This window comes from Anomalospiza imberbis, chromosome 11 (assembly GCF_031753505.1).
Source record: "Anomalospiza imberbis isolate Cuckoo-Finch-1a 21T00152 chromosome 11, ASM3175350v1, whole genome shotgun sequence".
Taxonomy (NCBI): Eukaryota; Metazoa; Chordata; class Aves; order Passeriformes; family Viduidae; genus Anomalospiza; species Anomalospiza imberbis.
In genome coordinates, this window is record NC_089691.1 from 19083483 (window position 1) to 19103632 (window position 20150).

General features: G+C 41.0%; 1 protein-coding gene across 16 annotated transcripts in view; it reads right to left on the bottom strand.

The window, feature by feature from the left end:
* The window catches only part of FOXP1 (forkhead box P1), a 379700-nt gene that overhangs the window by 225418 nt on the left and 134132 nt on the right, over nt 1-20150 (bottom strand). The window contains exon 1 of one of the 16 annotated variants that reach the window (XM_068202262.1): nt 1119-1240. The exons of 14 other annotated variants lie outside the window; for them this stretch is intronic. The gene's annotated coding sequence lies outside the window, so the exon portion shown is untranslated. Of the gene's footprint in view, nt 1-1118; nt 1241-20150 lie in introns of those variants that run through there. One more of the 16 variants, XM_068202258.1, reaches the window with a different exon arrangement.

Genomic DNA, 20150 nt, shown 5'->3' on the forward strand with positions numbered 1-20150 from the left:
TGGAACAGCACACTCTTCTGTTTGAGAGGAGTTACTCAAACGAAGGAAATAGTTAATTGGGAACCAAAACTACTACTTCTGGCCTCGCCGCACATTTTCCACATTTCTCCAAGCGCTGTCTGTGCTTCAACCCTCAGCCTCCAAGACATGCCCTTTGTCGTCTTTTCTTTAATTTTTGATGCCAATTCCCTCCCGTCGGACCCCGACGCTCTCCCAGCCCAGCACACATTACGTATACGCTGTGTACATTGTGCAGGCACACCGCACGGATTCTCTCCAAAGTCATTTTTAAAACTAATTTGTCCAGACGGAATCAGAAACCGAGCTGCGCAGTTAATAAGTGCAGGAGCGAGCGGCAGTAATTACGCCTGTACTAAAAGAAAGAGCCTGAGATTAAAATACCTATAAGTAAATAGTTGAGGCAGGATGCCATTATGCAAACTCTGCTCTTGGGGAGGGATGTCTCCCACACTGAGCAGCAATAGGACTGTCATTTTTTTCCCCCTGCAATATCAGGTTTCCTACTCCACAGCTCTGGTACTCTGCATCATGGCTAACATCTCTAGTGTGCTATTAATATCAATGAAGAGACGATTCAATTTCCACATAAGAAAAACCTCCCTATTACAGCGCAGACATTCGAGTGAGGACCCTTGCAGAGGAAACAATAAAGACCAGAGGGTTGCTTTTTTTTCCTCCCCCCCTCCTCCTCCGTGGTTGTTTTTTTTTTTTTTTTTCTTTTTTTTTTTTTTGCTGCTTCTTTTGCAGTTCTGCGTTGCTCGCTGTTTGAAAGCTTTTAGCTAACAATGGAAGCATTATCTTCAGGACAGTTACAAAACAGGATTTGTTAGTACAAAGAATAATAACACCAAACTCATTCCCCCCCACCCCCCACTTCCCCAACCCACAAATACCTGCCTATTGCAATATGGCATTTAATACTTCATTCAGAAGTATATGCCAGAAACACCTGTATTCTTGATCTAATTCCCTGCAACAGACTCCCTCAGCAGACCAGTTTTGCTCAAGGAGGTTTGGACAACTACAAACAAATATTTTGTGCATTTATAAAATGGAACAGAAAACAAAGTATCTTATTCTACCGAGTGCAAACTTACCCATTAATGAGGAAGAAAAAGGCTTAGAGCTGTACAGTAATTCCCAACCAACTGCAGAAAGTTGAGAGTTTGAAAACACTAAAGCACTTTTGACTATCAAGCCTTTCTGTGCTTCAACACTGGCTGCAGTGTAAGGAAGGACTGAAGGTATGTGGTCTAAACACAACAAAAGCCACTGCCTTACTCTAGATTAAATATGCAGGAAGAGGCCCCTTTGCATAAACACAAACACTCAGCAAATGAGTAACTGGCTCAAATCAGACGCCTGCTGTGCATTCTACCTGTCCTGATCTCTGACAAGCTACACAGCTTGTTTAAGGGGATAGGAGCTGCAAAATCAAATCAAATCATAGCGCTAAACGCTCTGCTCCTCTGATAGTAAATAACAACAGCACCAACAACTCCCCGCCAAACGCTCATTCCTAATCTAAGCATTGCTCTGGCGCAGAGCTGAATCGTGTGCTGTGCCCACTTTGGCTCAGCCACCCATCTCACCACAGCAGAAGAAACACAACCAAACACCACCTGTAAAATTGATTTTCATTAACTGTACTGAAATCCAGTATATTCCCGGCCCAGCCTTTTCTTAACAAGGATTTAAAATTAATACAGAGACTTTTGGTTGAGTTGACAGATTAAATCTGCATTTGCTCTTACTGTCCCTGTTTTGTTTACTATATAAAAGACATTCCAGACACAGACCTATTTTAGCTGTTATGAATCACCACATAATGCACACCTATTTACTAGTTTATTTGGGAGAAAGGAAGAAACTTCTGAAGTGTTCCTGAAAAACATTATTTTCAAAATATTGCTCTCATGAAATGAGCCCTCCAAACTATATTTACTTCAGAAAACAACTAAATTAGAGACTGTGATAACCACCAAACATATCTAAACATTTATTATTATAATTGAATATACATAATTATATACTGTGATTTACTCTTCCTTCTAGAGAAATAAATTATTTTTCAGTCTCCTTTATCCTTCCAGTCCAGAAATAGAATGAAGCAGCACTATTTTAAAGCAATTGGAATTCACCAGTGTTCCTTCCTAACTTAAGGAGTCAAATCACATTGACCTTTTATTGTAAGTCCTAGCTACATGTTGGTTTTGGTAATTTAATTATTTTTTAATAACTTGCAGTATTAAATGATTGCCATTGAAACACAAATAAGATTATACTCCTCTGCCTTACTCCCTTGGTGCTCCAGACTACAGTGTAACACGGACGACACGACTGCGTCCGGCCCCGAAATTTCATTCTGAAAGAGCACTTACACACAGGCAGGCACAGGAAAATTCAGCCTTTCAAGATGCAACACACATTTACTGGATTCTTAAGCATGTGTCACAGATTATTTCAAAGGATACTGGATATAACTCATATTTTAAATAGGCATCTAGCACGTTCAGTTCCACTGAGCACTTGTATGGTATGGAGGGAGTTTTTACATCTCCTTGGATAAACTCACCAGGTTAAAGCACAAAAACATTGATAACGTGAGCTAGGCAAGCCTAAGAGGATAAAAATCCTCCAAGAAAGAATCCCACGAGAAATTGTAGAGCCCCTGTGTGGTTCACCATTTTTGCATTGAAATGACCTTCCAAATAAGGCGTCAGATAATATGGTTCACATCAATGATACTGATCTAACCTTGATGCAAATAAACCATAGAACAAAATTTAATCAGTATATCACTGTGTAAAAGCCTTTGTCCATCCCAATGGAGCTTCTAATGACTGTTTTGGCAGTTCTGGCTGGTAGTTATGCCTCCCTGCTCATATATATCTCATACTGGTTGAGCAAGCTAATGGAAGTGCTGTTAGTGGAATCCAATATTAATACCCTGCATCGTGCTAAACTGGATGCAACTGAATATATTACACGATTACAGGTGGTATCTAATTCCATAGGTATTAGATACTGGTCTCTAAATTAATATTGTAATAGAGAAAGTGATATAAATACTACATTTCAGGTAAGATATCTATGAACTCTGGATCTGCCAGTCTTCCTGCTGTACGCCTGCTCTACACTCACACAGCAGACACAGGACCCTGACAAAAATTGGCAGGCAAGCTTTAGATAGTGAGTGACACATACTGATGCACAGAGTCAAAGATGTCATCTTCATAAAAGCTCCACTAGTTATGAGCTTGAGAGAAAAATGAAACAAAAAAAAAAAACCCAAAATAAAATAAACAAAAAAAAAAAAGAGGCAAAAAAAAGCAGGGGGGGAGAGTGGAGCAAGACCTCCAGAAAATAAACAGGGTGTACAGTTTCAAAGGCTACAGACACAGACATTTCATTGTTCAAGCCAATTATCAGTGGAAAATAATAACAACAGATGGATTCAGAGTCACTGACTTTTCATATGCACTTCATCTCTGCACAACAGATGATGAAATGCGAGAGCTATCTCGGAAAGGCAAAACATCTTTCAGTAAAAGAACTCTATACTCCAGATGGGGACCTTCTAAGGCAGCTGATTATCTTCTTATAGTGTTGTAAGATAGACTTACTAAAACATTTGCAGAACTGATCAGATTGGATGAGCACAATGGCAGTATTATGAGGAGTAAGTTGCTCAAGTCTCAGACTTGTGACTGGACTACTCGGAGATTTCAATGGGCTCAGAGCTGCCCATCCCCATTTCCACATCAAGTACTGGTTCTAAAAAATGGGCCCAAAGCTGCTGCTCCCAGTCTGGGCTTGGCTTTGTGTGGAGAGGGGATGCAGACATGGGGCCACAGAATCAGTGTCAGCATGAATTGGTCCCCCATAAAAGTCCCACCAGCATAAGCAAGGTGAGTCTCCTCACCCTCTGCAAACACACATTTCACACAAGGACACAGGCAGAAGACAAAACATGTTTACAAGTAGGACTGTTTCCATTGTAATTGTCAGATGTAGAGGGAACTCATCATCCAGGAGCCTACAGCACTGTAAGCTGGGAGTAACCTCATCCAAATCAATGGAGTAACACACCCACAAAAAACTGGTGCGAGGCACAAGAAAGACATAAATTCCTTCTTACAAAGCCTTTACAAAAACCCATCTTTTTATGGAAAATAAAAAATTGCTTTCAAAGGGAAATAACAAACACATGTAAATTTTGGTGGTTCCGGTGGTAAGCAGTTCCAACAAATGTCACAAACACCTACCTAGCACAACCTTCTCCCACTCAACCTGAATACCACAAAGTATGTGTTTTTGATCACATGAATCAGGTATTCCACAATCTCAAAACTTAAAATAAAAAAGGAGTAGTGGAAAAATTAGCTCATTAATCTTTAAGACAACATTTCTTTAATGGAAGAACACTACATAAGTAGTGCATTAAACTGAACTGGTTGCCATTTCCACAGATTCTTCTTCACAACACCACAAGGAAAACCTAAAAAACGGCATTCTCTGTAAATCAATACCGCACACCGAGGGGGAGCAATACCCAACACACACACACACACTCTGAACTTGCACCTACTGCTAATTTATTTCACAAGTTACAAAATATTTCTGAAGTAGGGGGCTGTTGGCTTCACAAACGTGAAGGCAAGAGATGGATTTGCAGGATCAGCGTTTCCCCTCTTTGTGAACTACTTTGTCAAAAGTAAATTCACAGGGGAACATACGAGCAAAGAGTAAATTTTGCCCAGGGCAAAATTCTGCAACTGCTTTAAGAAGCAAACAAGAACACAAAAGATGTGTAATACAACCATCTGGCTCTACTCATGCTATATCAATAATCCCCAAAATTTATCCCCACCCCCTTAATCAACCCACACTGATGCCACAAAACCAAATGGCATCACTTATGCTTCCTGCCCATCACATTTTGAAATGATATTTAATATGCATACAGTACATATTTGCATGTTAATCAATTTCTTTAAGAAAAAAATATTTTTGCTTCTTTAGCTATTAGTTCTGCTTTTTTCTACTTATTCACACTGGGATCTCTAAAACCACCAAGAAAGTCCTTGTGGTAAAGATACTCTCATATCAACACAGCATCTCAGGTATCAGGATAACGTACCGGTCAAAATTTCAATCTCTACTTCTCTCTAGTTTTGTGTCACAGTTTGAAAATAGCAGAGGGTGAATAATAACATGCCAGCAAAATTAGCTGTTCAAGAAACATGGGTAAGCAATCCGTTTTGAACTTGGGGTTGGATGCATTTCTAAGCATTACCCTATTTGGGATGCAGGGAAGGAGTGACAGAGAGAAAGCAGGGTATCCTATGTGTCCTTTATTTTGAATATTTGCACGAATTTTTCAGGCCTCCCCCATCCAGAAGCCAGCCTGCTCATGAAGGATGAAAATGGGAAACTCCTGGCCACAGAGGGAGGATGAGCCTCTGCTGTGCTTTGGGTGAGAGCTGCTCTCCCTTCCCACCCCAAGCCTGCAGTGGAAGACCACCTCAGGACAGACAGACAGAAAGCCATTCATACAAAGCGTCCAAAAGGGTGGCTCCACGATTGTTTGGGGGAGGGATTGTTTTCTTGAGGGAAAATCACCTCTGTAACCATCGTGATTCATACCAGGAGCGCGCAACGTGAAACCGGTACCAAAAACAACACTACAAAGACGGTCTCTCTCTGGCACTCCACCGGCCGACGGCCACGGCCCCGGGGCTGACTCAGAGCTCTTCTTCTTAATCGACTTTTCTGCAACAACATACCCCGGCCCAAGCCCTGCCTCTCCCCATGGCTGGCTGGCACACTCCCCGCGCCTGGTGCTGCCCGGGGGACACGGCACGGCGGGGACGGTGCCCCACGGCCCTGCCGTAACACGAACAGATGGCTGTTACACAGAGCAGGAGAAATACAAGCCCTGAGCACTCATGGCATAGGTGGAAATGTTTTGCAGTTATTTTCTTTGGAAATAAGCATACGTATAGCGGTTATGTCTGCGCCCTCATCCAGACTACCAAGCTGAGATCACAAACACTTTGTTAATTTTTTTTTTTTTAAATCCACTTTTGGATTGCTTCTGTTGTTTGTACGGCTGGACTTGTACAGCCTCTTTGTAAGAATTGAAAACAGTCTCCCACAAACACGGGAATGGGCAAATGGTTTAGAGAGCTAATCCACACCTGGGCTACGTGAAAGGGGCTCATATTTTCCAAACAGAAACACAACCCCTTTTATATATGAACCAGATTTGGATCCAAATGCTAAACCCTTCACCACATCCTACGTGGGGCTGTGTGATGGTCACAGGCAGTGGTGGTGGGTGGTGGTTGCGCTGATGGCAGCCACGGGTGAGGAGTCTCCGTGCCCTTGGACTTGGCTTCAAAGGGCAGACCCATCCTTGGTTACACCACAGTGAATGCAGGGTAATCCCCATCCAGCACACGCCTCTTACAGAAGAATCTGGCCCTGTCTCGTTACTCTTGTTAGAAAAATGAAGGCTGTGACAAAAAATAGCTGAGAACTACATCTTGCCGATGCCAAAATACAATAATAACATGTTCAAAGATTTAATTTAGAAGACTACAAAGTCTAGCTCATACATCATAACACCTTGAAATAACACTTTAAGGTCAAATCCTGTGCATTTTTGGAAACCACCAAAACATAATGAAGTTTTACTTAAACACAGCATTTACATTTATAACGCATTTCAGATTCTTCAAGTAAGCTAGACCACATGCTAGGAAAATGTACTTCCCACAACATACAAATTAAGTCATGTACAGCCTTCCCTCCGCAGGCTGAACAGCCACTGGCACAAATGGAAGTCCTGTGTATGGATCAAAGGCAGCATGTGGACCTCAGAACATGATTTTTTATATTTTGTTTTTAATTGGCAAAACATCAAATCCCACTAGCAGTTTATTTTTGTTGCCTTCCTTGCCCCTTTTCTACCTCTCCCACTTATTTCACAACGGAGCATTTTTAAACCACCAGAAGTCTTTGTGGCAAAGATGATGTCATACTGACACAAGATCAGGTGTGAGGTATGGTATGAATAAATACTTATCCGCAAACACATTTAATTTTCAATGGTTGGGCTTCGAGAGACAAAGAAGTTCTTATGCAGACATATTAGCTGAGGATTTCATTTCGAATGGTCTGCATTTAAAAGAGCAGAACAACACATAGTTCAAGCCTAGAAGAAAAAGGAGAAAAAAGAACCAAAGCCCCTTATACCTTCCTTCTTGTTTTTGGGAAAGCAATGCACAGCTCTGCTCTTCACAGTAATAAATATATGGTGCTTGATCACTTTGCCTTTTAAGTCACCGATACCATACAGGACAATTGTACTTTATACACCAGCAATAAAAACTCTCCCTAGGAAAATAAATATGTATTTTAGAGTAATCAAGCAGGAACTAATTTTGTACTTTTTCACAAGTAGCCATTTACTTTGGCACCAAATGGTAATGTGTAGCAGAGAATGCAGTATATGCTTTAACCCAAGAAAAATTAGACTTGAAAATTAATACACAGTGAAAGACAAATTTAAAGCAGCTTTCTTGTGTTCTGACATAAGAATATAAAAATGACATGAGCAACTAAAGATTAGTTTACATACTTTTCAATCACAGCTGCCGCTCAGTAACCACAATACCTTTAAAATGACATTCCACCAAAACAGATACAGTTTGGCTGCAACAGCAGCAAGACACAGTTAACATGGAATTAAAAGGGCATTTTTTTATTTACACACATCGTACAGCGCTGAGCCCCAGCACAATTACAATGGAAAGATTTTTAGCGTGATTAATTTGGAAATAATCTAGTGATAAATAGAGTGCATTGCAAGTGATTCTGCTGAGCAAATTTTTATCACCAGCCTTAGATGTCAAAACACAGTTTCAGGGACAGAGAAAGAACAAGTCACATCTTCTTGGTTAATATTTAATTGGGTGCTAAAGATTCCTCCTAAGGACCTCTGAACCATCACTGACAGCCCCACAAGATGTCCCTGTCTGTGAAATAGATACCAACCCTTTCTGTATAAACTGAAATAACATTAAATTTAATCAAACCATTCAATTAATAAATCACTTCAGTGGACATTGCAGCCCAATCCCTGTTTAATTACATAATTTTAAAAATATTTGCACACTGCAACCACTAAGATTGGCTCCAAGGTTTCATAATACACACTTAACACTTGAGTTGGAGAACAAATTTATTTAATAAATGCAGAGCTAAGTACAATAATGCCACTCCACTTAAACTGCAAAAAATCACTTAGCATCTCCTGCGAGAAAAAGCAAATAAACTTTTTCCCTATTTAAATGCATGTCCCTGCTATCACCAGCTCTGCCAGAAGTCACCTCCTTTCATCCTTTCTGCCCTTGTCCCTGCAGTCAGTGGGACGCCCAAGCACGGGAAGGGGTGGCAGAGCTGGTGTCCTCCCATGGCACAGAACATCCCTCTGCTTCACCTTCACATGGACTCCCTGGCCTCCCTCCCTCCTTGCCCTGTGTCTCCATCCTTTCCTCCTCACTTTTCCCTCTATTTCTCCCCATGTTGCTTGTCTGCCCCTTGTTCTCTGCTGTTTATTGGTGTTCCTGCTCCCCCCATTCCCATCTCAAGCTCCTGCCCTGAGCTTCCTAAACCTGCTTTCTTCCTCGCTGCCATCTGAGATAGCTGAGGTGAAAAAAGCCCACAACAAATAGGACAGAGGGAAGAGGCTGGGGAGCAGAGCAGGGAAAGAAAACAGTTTAGTAAGGCCAAGCAGAACTGCACAATTTCCAACAACAGCAAGAGATGCTCCAGAGCACTGGGATGAAAAACAAAAGCCATGGACCAAGTGTATTACGTGAAGCAGGATTCAGGTTCTGGGATGGGTGTAACGCCTGTATTCACAGAAAAACTCCGTGTCTCCCAAGAAACCTGTGTTACTCCCATATATAACTAGGTGTGACAACTTGGGAGAGGTTGAAATACATATGGACCAAGCGGTGGCCTTAAATGAAGGGGAAAAAAAGCAAAGCTAAGGGTTTGTCACAGCTTAGAGGCACAGCTGTGTGCACTCATACAGACTTTGCATTCATTCATATAGAGCACAGCTTTCAGATCCTGTGGTTCCAGCACGATTTTTGGACGAAAGTTGAGACTCAAAAATAAATAAGTCTATATTTGGCCTGCCCTGGATTCAAGACACTCTCAATAGTACTTTGCATAGAAACAATCTGAATTAATACAGACTAAGTTCTCCAGATTATAATATTCTTTACCAAGCCAATGGATGCACCTCTAAAATTCACTGCCCTGACAAATAGTAGAGCTCTTGAAAGTCTGCTTGTATTAGTTTTATGGATCTATTCTACTGCTTAAATCAGGTCTCATTAAAATTACCATCCACACAAGTTCTCCCACTGGGAAATCTACATGCCAGAGCTACTCCAGTTCCGCAGGCAGTGCTCGGAGGGGGTTGCATATTGCAAAATAACTGCGGACACGGCAGGGGGAGGACAGGGGAAGAACAAGAGGACTTCAGGACAGCAAACAAGTGACTCCTTACCCTCCTCTGATTTTAACCACTGCAACTTTTGCTCAGGTGGTGCAACTGCATCCATGAAAAGGAGTGCTATTGCCAGAAATTAAACCGGGACAGGGTGGTGTAAAAAGTGCCCCTTGGAAAGCCAGATGCAGCCTCAAACATCCGTTTTAGTGCTGGAAAGGCAGGCTAAATATGCAAACACTGCACCTGACAACTTACACTAAAGCATATGATCTGCACACTGCCCCTCCAGTTTAATTTTTAATAGTAACAGTACTTAAATCTCAGCATTAATGTATTAATGCTCAAATGAATACAATTAAAAGCATCTCTGTTTTCTTCAGTGCTAACGACCTGGAAGATCTTTCTCCCCTTCATATTTGCAGGGATTATTACAAATACATTCTGTAGCGGTTGTTTTGGCAAAGAAGCAAAAACCTTTGCCTTTTAAATATGAAGTAACAGGAATAATGAATAATATATCTTCTGATCCTTGTTCTGCCATGATATATATATAATGATATATAAAATGTTCATTTATTATTATCACACATCCTAGGGAGCAGACATGCAAAATTACTTTTTTTTTTTGTCTTATAAGGTCATTTATCATGCAGAACATCCTCCAAATAGGTAGTCCTAAAATCTCAATTTACAAAGACATTTTTTAAAGTTGAATTCTTCAAACAGGGCTTCTCTCCTGATGGTTAAAATAAAAACTTTGTGATATGAACATAGCTGGATTTCAGGAGGTAGAAATGCTCTGCATTTTGTTTTAGAATATTCTACCCCAACAAATTAACGTCTGCCTATTTTTTATCTAAATTCTGCCACATTTATTAGTAACAAAAGCACTGCACGACCCTCTTAAGGTCAAATTCAGAAAAGAAAAGCATTTATTAAAAGAGCATTATTTTTTATCGTAGCATCTGTGATCTTTGGGTGGGGAAAGGAAACACCAAAAAGAACGAAGTCTGTATATACACACTATCAGTCAGATTTTAACACTTACGCAGAATAATGCAAAGCTTTATTTCTTTTTTGATGTTAGCAAGCTTCTCCTTTTTCTTTTTGCATTCCATTTTTCAATATGTAAAATGACAAAATGCAAAAAAACCCAACAAAAACACAAAAATGTGCTTGTTAGGGCTGGCCTAGTTTTTTGAAACATGCACAAAAAGAAAACCCACTCATACGATCTTATTTTAATATGTAATAGAAGAATCTGGCAAACATTAGCCAGAATAAGTCTAGCCAGCAAATGCAGACTAACATACCAGTCTGCTGCTGCAAGGCAGAAGGAAAATTTGATCTTGTTCTTCCAACACAGAAGCACAGCATCTTCCACATGAAGAGCATCAGTGCAGGAGCACAGGCAAACACCAGCTCCTTGCTGCTCACACCAACACCTCACCTCCTTCTTGGCTGGCAATTTCCAAACACACCCACCTCAGCTGTCCCATCTCCAGTCTCTCCTCAAGAGTAAATCAGTGTCTTCCCCCCAGAGCAATGTGCTTGTCCAGCACTAGCCATTGTCATTTTGGGAAGCAAGACCCAGCAAAACCCCAGTGGCAGAACGCTCTTTTTGCAAAATTTCTTTGTGCCCAAAAATCTGCTCCAAGCCATGCAGCTTTGAAGCGGTACCCAGAGAAAGAGCCAGACATAAAACTACCTCCAGGGGAAAAGAAAAGAAATAAAGAGATAATCAAAAAAGAAAAAGGGGAGAGCTCGAGTCAGCATAGCTAAAGACTCTGATGAGGAGGGAGGTGGAGGACAACTACAAAGCGCTTAATTATAAACCTAAAAGTGTTTGAAAACCAATCTCACGCTAACAATTTGCGTATGTTGGGATTACCTACGGATGAGGAAGGTTCAGCTTAATCAGCTATCTGTGCAAATGGATCCCCAATGTGCCAGAGCTGAACTCAATGGACAATCCCGTTAGAGTGGAAAGAGCACATGAAACGCCCTTGAGAAACGTGGCTAATGCCACAAACACTGAGGAAACAACCGTTAATAAATTCTTCCATTTTCAGGCTTAGAAAGCAAAGGGCAAATGTTGAAATGAGTAGAAGACGGGAAAGGCATGGCTAGGCTTCATAAGAAGTTCATTTCATGTGTGACATATTCCTGAGGTAGGTCTCACTCCTCAGATTAAAACCAGTATTTTTAACCCACTTAAAAAACACCTCCCAAGAGAGAAACAACTACATCTCTTCTTTAAGTCACCTAAATTTAAGATGTCTCTCCATCTTCTATGATAGGAGAAAACAGAAGAAAAGTCTATAAATACACAGAATAGAGAGTCTTCATAAAAAGAAAAATAGTACAAAAAGTATATATTAAAAAAAGTGTGAATTTGGGTATCAGAGGCACTCTGTAAAATACAAGTTAGGACTTTCCCTTTCTGATCAACACCATCCCACAGGACAAAAGCTTCTCCCATGTCCAACCAGACAATGCTGGAGATTCACTTGCTCTCTCTCTATCCTGTGTTTACCCAGGAAACACACTGAGGACCACTGTGTATGGAGAGTCACTAGCAGAAGTAAACTGGGGGTGGAGAATTCCCCGAACCCTCAGGTTACACACTGAGACACACATGAGTTTGACAACAGCTGTAAGACCAGATCTCATCCTGCCACCTGTTAGGCACAGCCCACACTGGGCACTCCTGGGATGCAGGGTCAGGACAAGGTCCATGTGGTGGGACCAGACTTGAGGAGCTCTGCACTGCTGCCGTTTTCAGATCTAAGCAGCCACTCAGACTTCAAAGACCTGCCAATGATACTTCAGGGCCCAACCAATCCTAACAGCATCTTATCCATCCTTACCACCACTGGCAGATAACTCTGGTGCATCCCCACTGTCTGCAAGGACCAGGCCTGGCTTCAGGGACCTCCCTGCACCAACTCCTCTCCTGCTTGGGTCTGATCCAGGCGCTCACACAGCGCACTCATACATTTTATTCTCTCTCCCTGAAGCTTTGGCAACTGAAATCTATTATGATATCAAAAGGTAGCTGACAACATAAAATGTATCCCGCTGAGTTGATGCCGCACGCTGCTAAATTTACAACAACATAAGTATCATAAAAATTATAAGAACTGCAAATTAACCACTGATTTTTTAGTTCAGTGACATAAATAACAGTAAAGATCTGGAAAACTTCCAAACATCTTTACAACTGTTTAATTTGTCAAAATCTATCAACTGTATTTCAACCACAAACCTGTCCTCTGCAGTGCATTAGTTTTCACATACTTATGCTAGCATCAAAGGCAGCAAAAATAAAGCTTCTGTAATTACTGTATTCTGATCCACCTTTCCAGTCACACTTTTATTTCTGCTTTTCTTCCTCTGTACTTCTCTGTTGACACTGACAGTCAGCAATGTTTTAAAAACATTCACACTAAGACAAAAAAAATCACTCCTGCCTTCCACTCCCCCCAGGTTTGCCCTGGATACTCAAGGCAGCACATCACTTTGTTTGCCCACTGGAGTGGTTTTCCACTCACGTGCTGCGTGTTCCTCGCGACGCTTGCGTCAGCAAACCCTTTTATTTACTCCTTTATTTGTGCACTAAGCTCTGCAAATGCAAAGCCACCTTTCTGGCAGCTGCAAGAGAGCAGGCAAATATCAACAAAAATAAGAAATTTTATAGGCTCTATTTCTTTTCCTAGAGGAGGAGCTCATTTTTATGTAGCTATTTATTTTGTATGGCTAAATAGCAATTACTGTATTTTTTAAGACATAGGTTTACTAAAGAGTGCATTTCTTTCACAACCACTGCAAGACTAACCAAAGTCCAAATGTGTTGAACTGCTGATGCACAAAGTTATGGTCTTTCTGAAAAAATAATACAAAATTTATTTCTATTATTTAATTACCCACAGGAGCTGTGAAGCTTCTAAGTCCCCAATGCTCTGCCTGCCAAGAGAGCTTTGACCATGGCACCAGCACAGCAGTGGAGAGGTTGCCAGTGCTGGCCCCAGCACAAGAAGATAGCTTTGCCTTTTTTAGAAGGAAGTGGCCATCATCTTTCCATGTGGTATTTGTTGCCCTACGCGTGGGTTTGCACCAAGAAAATTCATATACAACTCCAGCTGCTGCGAGGTAGTTGCTCTATAAAAAATAATAAATCAAGTAGGTGCTGAGAACTGACAAGACTTTTCTATCACATTTTTGCTTTTACAAAGGCTTCCCAAGGTCAGGGCTTGGCTTTTTTCCCCCCCTTGAGCTGGCTCAGTTTTCCTCAGGAGCCATTTTGTATCTTTCCTGCACGTAAAATATGAAATATTACAGGAACTAATTAAACCTTTTTAAATGGGAGAAACTAATAAATCCCTCCCTCTAATGATACTGAAGTGCACTTATGAGTGACTGCACAGAACAAACACACTCGCTGCAGCTCCACAGGCGTGAAAGGCCACACAGAGGCTGGCAGAGCGTGGGTTCATAAAGAACTGATTACTTAAATAGTCCCAAGTGCTCTCAGCAACCTCAAAGGTTCATCTGCTCTCCAGAGCTGACAAACCCATCATCCCAGCCAGCCAAGGTTTGGTGACTCCATCATTTGTGGACCATAAGGGTGACGTGGCTCTGACCCCTGGGCTGAGGGGCAGAGCACATTTTTTAAAGGGAAGTATCTGCTGGGGTCTGTTATTCCCCACAAGACAAAATCTCCACATGCTGCCTATCCATATGGAAGCAGGAAAGGGAGGTTAAGGACTAACTTTCACACAATAGGTTAAACTCAGCCCCCATTCCCAGCATATTATACAGTAAATCTCTTTATTCTGTAAGGGCAAAATAGAATTGCTTACAGTTTGTCTTAAAAATGGGATTTATGATTCAAATACAGAAAACCAACACACAATGTAGCGCAGCTCTAAAAATTAAGCACCCAGATATAAAAGGAAATTTTAAATTAATTTTCCCACTGTGTTGTTTGCAAGAGCAATACACTTAAATGGCCACAACTCATTCAGTGACACCCAGAGGTACCATGCAAGTGCTATGGAGCAATGCAAGTAATTCAAAGTTCTTTGATTAAATCTCACATAATTGCATATAACTGGAAAAAATCACAGCAAGTTGGCTTCGCATATTGTATTGCATAAATCAGAAGCTATTCCCACAAAAATCTCTCCTTTCCAGACTATTTTATCTAAGCAACATATAGCTGTTACAACCATTTTTGAGTGATTTTGATTCCCATTGTGGTATAATGAGTAATGAAGAAAGCACGTTTTTTTATTCTGGTTTACAGTGATGTGTAAACCCTCGGTGACTCAGTTCTGCCGCTTCACAACAAGGAGTTCTCATGTTTCCCTCTACACAGGAAAAAAGAAAATAAGTCTTCAACTATCCTGTTCTCAGCTCAAACCAAAGGGAAGAGCTCCTTCCTCGGGAGCTCCTATAATTTGTGCTGCCCATTGCAGTAAGACCCTAGGCCAGGGTGCTGTGCTAACCCACGCCCAGCAAACAGACAACATCATCTTGAAGACAAAGTGCCCCGAAACCGAATTCTCTGCAGAGAAAGGGGCCCTTCAACATGAGCCTGAGGAACGTTTTTCACTCCACACAGGGGAAGAGTGACTTGGCCGGAGTGACTTCCCTCAAAACTCAAAAGCCTGGCACAACAGTCTTCTGCAACCCTCTTTCTCTGGCATTCCCAGAAAGGGTGACCACAAAAACTGCTGCTTGCACTGCAGAGAGAACTGGCCTTTTTCTGTGCTCAGCACCAGCTTTCCAGACTTAAGTTTCTCTTTCCAGTAATGTGCAATGCTAACACTTTGTGTTGCATGAGGCCTAATATTTTCAGACCCAGAGACTTAATTACAATCTACTCTAATTGGCACATGGCACTAAAGTATACATATTAATAACATTAACCAAAAAAAAAAAAAAAAAAGCCCTGATTGAGATGGCAAGCTGAGGACTGAATCAATAAATCAACAGAAATCTTTTTCCTTAATCACAGCTGCTACTCCACCCTTTTCATTGATCTTTTTCTTTTTTTTTTTTCTTTATTTCACTATAAATCTTCTGATTCATGATTGAATTAGTTCAAAACAATTGCACATCTAGCCAGGATAAGCAACACTTTGGTTTTAAAACCCTTCTCACAGTAGCAACTGCACAGTGAGTTGTATGATGTTGAGACTCCCCTTTCATTGTGCAGCTTCTCCTCCTCCTGGAGCTCATCCCTGAGTTCACAATCCAGGGGAGATTGGTGGTTAGTCAAGGTTTCTTCTGTCTAAGAAGGTTGTAACCATGCTCGACCTGACCTCCCCCCTCAGCCACGATGATGTTTTCATGCACATATTTAAAGGAACTTTTCATGTAACTGTCCTGTAATCTGAAAGCCAGTCAGATATCCAAACCATGTATTTTCTTTAGGCATATCCGTTGATCAAATATTTTACTCCAATGTTCTCTACAGTGCCATTATGGTACTTGCACATGTTCACCCCAAGTATAAATCTTCAGTATATCCTACCTGACTCTGCAGCAGCTTTCCATGAAATAGCTTTGTTGTGTTCTAGTAAACTTCACTCATGTTATTTATTCTCCTTTAAAAAAAAAGTTACACTTCACTGTACTCATTCTTAGGAAAGACAAGTTTCTGCCTATCAAAAGACAAGTTTACTGCGAGGAGTCTAGTAATAATACCGATAATGGGTAGAAATTACGCGTTTTTATAAGGGAGAAGACAAAGGATTTCATGTTTTATAATAGTTGTGCTGGTATCATAGTTTCACCAAACTGTGCTTTCAGACGAAATTATAGCCTTCCTTCCCAAGTGACCTAACCTGTAACTATTTAGGATAGATATAATGGGGCAAACTGTCAACTACAAATCAAGAGATGTACTGGCTTCAATGGAGATTTTGCAATTGGCTTCCAAAGACTTGTGACACTCTATCCCGCATACTGTCAGTAAAGGACTAAGTACTCCTGAGAGGAAACTAATCAAGCTGGAAAAATCACCAAATAAAACTTTAAAAACTAGCAAAAAATGAAAAAAAAATAGCCTTCAGATTGCAAGCTACAAAGAAGCTAGCATTTTAATGAAGACAATAATCACAAATATTACTGAACAAAGGAAAAGGAAACCGAAACATGCCAAGAAAGATAATCAAGAAATGTGCTTATAGGATGCCAGTCCAACTGATTGAAGACCTTCAGAAAGCAGGATATCCCACCTAGAGCCGTTAAGTCTTATCTGGATCCTTACACACCCACACCCCTGTCAACAGCAGATCTGAGGATGGAGAAGAGGAGCCCATCCTTCTTCCTTATTACTTCTGCCCCTCCTTTTGTCTATGCCCACTGTAGCTGCTTCTCACAGCTTGTTAAACGTTCATTACACAACCTTTGCTTAGGTTAAAGCAAGACAGAAGCTGCACCCAGTAGTTTTTTCTCCCATGGAAAAGAAAGCAAGGGAAGAGATGCCAGGCAGAGTGTGTTTTTGGAAGCGGCAGGTCCCTGAAGTGGGTGAGGTGTATAAATGATCCAGGCTTGGGAACACCGTGCAGCAGGTAACGGCAAACAAACAGCAGTAGCTGGTTAATGATGATCTGCAGTAACGTCAGGGAGACTTGTTCCCATGTAAGTAACCTGCCACGCCGGGGATACAAATTGTCTGGGATTTGATGGCACCTACTGCAGAGAGCAGCGTTATCAATGTGCTCGCGTGCTCAGATAAATGGAGCACTATTTCCCTGCGCTGCTGCTGTCACTTTCTCCGGTCCGTCAGCCCCTTTCTTAAACCGATTGCTATTTTTATTACACTCCTTAAAATATGAAGCGGGAGACTCCTTTTCCTGAAATACACTGGGCTAGATAGATGACGCCTTTTAAATAATATTCCTTTCTTGCTGGCCCTGCTCCTTGCCATGTTGTTGCTTACTTTGGAGGGGGAAACAAAATAAAAGTGGCAAGCCATATCTCTCCATTCCAAAGGGAGTGGTTTCCCAAGAAAAGCATAGTTTTGTTCCCTTGCTATTTCCTTTCAGCACTGCAGACAAGCAGGCAGCAGACCTGCTACTAAAACTGACCCCAGCAGTTACGAACCAACGCTCAATATACCCAGAAAATAGTTTCAGGGCAGCAGGTGGCATTTAGGGGGATGTAAATGGGATTTATCACCTCTAAATTCTGGATTTGGTAGGAGACAAGGAAAATTACCAGCAAACTTTAGAACTTTTTTAAGTCTAAAATTAGGTGAGATACTAGTGAAAAGGAAAATAACTTCCAGCTTTATTTTAAGAACTGGAATTGGGCTTCCTGCTTCTATTGCTGCAGTTCTTCTGGAAAGGAAGTTGCCTGCAAGTAATGGATAAAATACAGAAAACCTTGTGGATTCAAAAATGCTCTCCTCACCCTTCTGTAAAAATAAAATCCAGAGGCTGGTGGAGCACACTGGTTCCACTGTAGCAGATACAATGCCAAAGAGAGAGGGAAAAGCACTCCCTGATACAATAGGTCATTGTACTCCCGGATCTACCACATATGTTACTCCAAGGGCTCTCAACCTTAAACTTGGAAAGTCTAAGACACTGGAGCCATGATATATAAAGTAAGACCCAAGTTCCAAATATTTGATTTAGCAAAGTAAATATGGTTGTTTTTATTGGGTGCAACAAGCATTTTTCACAGAGTGAAGAATTATGGTAAACATCTGCTAATCATACTCACAAAAGAGGTCATTGTGTTTAAATCCAAGGTCATATTAATAGCTATATTTAATTAATAAAACCCAACAGTAATATTACACAAGTTTCCAACAACGTCTGCTTCCTGACACTCAAGGACCTATTCATTAATGGACCACTTATATTGTTTTTTCTTGATATTGCTGCTAAACTCTTACAAAGCTTTTAGGCCATACAACAGAGGCCTGACTTAGAAGTAAACTGCATCATGTTATACTATATGTCTCTGGGGTATTATACCATGTGGATGTAGTTTATGAACACATGAGCTAACAAAAATACTGGAATATGTGATATTCCATGAAGGTGGTCTTGCACTTCTAGGTTCCTGTGTCTTCTCCTGTGCAATGGGATAGGTAGGAGCACCACATCTGTTTCTGAACAAGGAGATAAAGTTCTTTGTTGAGTCATTCATTGCCTAGGTGGAAGTCAGAGCTGCACCTGCATTTCATGAGACTTTATCTGCTTCAAAACAATAAAAGGACAGAAATCCCAGCTTTTCAAGAAATGTTGGATTTCTTTCCTACTCCCAACGAGCCCCTGGTTAAATCTGGAAGGAACAGTTTCTCAATGTGTTTACAAGTTGCCCAGCCCTGGTGAATTATTGCTTAAAGTGAATTGAGTGTTTTCACAGTTCTAGTCCATTTTGCCTGTTAAGAAACAAGCTGTTGAAATGTTGTTGAGCTCAAACAGAAAAATGAAGCTGGTTTTCGCTTACTCAGGTGTTAAACAGCACAGCTTTTTTCAAATCTCAGGAGGTGTCCTGGATGAAACTGATACAAATGACAAATGAATCAGATCTTAGAACTTCTAATGTTTGATTGTTTAAATTTAAGGAAATTTAGATGTTTTGAAAAGTAGGTTTTCTTGCACACCCAGACTTTCTCATCTAACTGAAGTCATTGATGTTTATAGATTTTTTTCTGTGAAAGATAAATCTAGCTTGTTGCATGAAAAATCCTCGAATGCACTGATGTTTATTCACTGAATTTCCATATCCTTTACACTTGAAGTTATTTTCTCTTTTCCACAATGTATGCGAAAACCATGACATTTTCTATCTTCTACACAAGTTCCCCACACCATACTGCACCATCTCCATGTTATTATATATATTGCAGTAATGCCATTTCCAATTCATTACAAAACACTTTCATGTACCAGATGTCCCAGCCTTGGTAGGACCGAGTTATTTTCTGCCCAACAAATCGTGAAAGCAAAAATAGTTGTTCCTGTATCTTTGTACACAGCCAGGCCATTTCACCTACTTGTGTCAAACTTCCACCCTAATAGAGTTAGGTGCTTCGTCTTACCCTATTTTTAGACAAATTGCAACTGAAGACAACTGTGGAAGTCTGTGTTATGTACGTGGCCACACCACTGGCTACGGCATCCTGGTATAAAGAGAGTTGGAAACGAGAAGTTCTGGTAACTCAGTTCTCACATGGCCCTCCTATTTTTTATGGCTCCATGTCAAGCCAGGTGGATTCTCTTAACATCTCCTACCCTTAAATCCACAGCCTAAACATTTTCCAGAAGCCTGGATTTGTTCATGCATAATATAACCCTGGCACAGAAGCAACAAAAGCAGAAAAAATCACCCTACTCACAGCTCAGTTCATATCATGGTCTGCAGTCCCCAAAACCTCTTTTCAAAAGCAGAGGAAGAGTCACAAGCTGTTCAGCAAGCTGTGTAATGATCCTCAGTGCTTTCTCATTATCCTGAGGTCACATGGAGACCTTCGGACAAGCAAAATGAACCAGAGGTATTTTGGGAGAGGTCCTTGACATGGGAAGCTGAGAAGGAGGGTGGCTGTAGAAGGGCAGAGCAGGGG